This window comes from Anopheles cruzii, chromosome 2 (genome assembly GCF_943734635.1).
Source record: "Anopheles cruzii chromosome 2, idAnoCruzAS_RS32_06, whole genome shotgun sequence".
Classification (NCBI taxonomy): domain Eukaryota; kingdom Metazoa; phylum Arthropoda; class Insecta; order Diptera; family Culicidae; genus Anopheles; species Anopheles cruzii.
The window spans coordinates 39,364,137-39,365,579 of NC_069144.1; positions in this window are offsets into that span (position 1 = coordinate 39,364,137).

The window sequence follows — 1,443 nt, forward strand, 5'->3', positions numbered from 1 at the left end:
CTGGGGCGGCTGGGGCGGCTGGGGCGGCTGGGGCGGCTCGGATGGCTTCCGGGTGCTGGTCTTCAGTGGAATGATTATCGGATGACCATTCCTTCGTTTTTATACCCAATTTTTCTTAAACAATTCTTCCATTGCTTCCGTGGTGCTGGTGTGCTGCAAAGGTTTTTTTTTCTTTTTTCTCTATCGGCCCACATTCTGGGTTTTTGTATCTGTGTCATCGGTGCCAAAACCTCTTTTTGTTTGGATTCTTCTGGGTCGGTTGCAGTTTTGCGCCTGGTCCGTTTCCAAGTGTTTTACTTTCCTCCTCCTCATAATATGAAATTGTAACCTGTGAAGTACTCAGGGTTGTATTTGGAGTTAGGTGCATTATCCCGGCTCCAATGATGGACAATGTGCTCTGCTCTGTTCCCTTTTGGATGGTTAGTTTGGTTTGGCGTGGGGCAATATACAGCCACTCATTAGCGGTGAGCGTGGCGATCCATATATCGTTCACTGCTCTAGCCACTCTCATTTGGCATAAGGCCGTGGAATTCCTGTAGTACATTCCCGTAATACAGTGGCGACTGTCGCGTAAGTTTTCCTAGGGTTTACCGAGACTGCATAGGTTGTGGTTACCGAGTCTCTTACAATTGTTGAACTCCAAAAGGGAACCGAGCAAAGCACCTTGTCCATCATTGGAGCCGGTATAATGCACCTAACCCCAAATACAACCCTGAGTACTTCACAGGTTACAATTTCATATTATGAGGAGGAGGAAACTGATGTCGAACTAACACCGGGCTATGTGGATTTGCAGCTCGCAAATTTTACCCTAGACCAAGAGACAATTGACAGTATTCCCGCAATAAACCACAGCGCGTATTCATTCCTAAATCAGAAACAGATATTTGATATACCCACATTCCCGGTGCTCTAGATAGTCTAACCTCTAGGCTGTATATTGCCCCACATCAAACCGAACTAACCATCCAAAAGGGAACCGAACAGAGCACATCGTCCATCATTGGAGCTGGTATAATGCACCTGACCCCAAACAAGCCCCTCTATTCCCGTTCTTAGTGCTTCGAATTTTTTCTGCATCTCCTGGATGTGCATGTCTATACTGGCACTAGCATTGGTCACTGCATAGAAAATATCGCTAATGGCTCGATTTTCGTGGTCCAGAGTGTGTCTAATGTTCTCTTCGTTGAACCGTAACTTGTCCAGATCACTGGAGTCCATCCCCCCTATATACTATATGAAGCCGCTGGCGATTCTGCGTGGGAAGAAACTTCTTATGTAAGCCTGTTCTGCCGTGATTTTTCCGGCCATTATTTTTATATTTGCCTGTAGTAAACTGCACTTGTTTACACCTAGTTCTGAGATTATTTCCTCGCATGCCTTTCCATAATTCTCTTCCGTTTCCGCTAATGAATGTGTTTGGGCAAGCAGTTGGGTCAATTG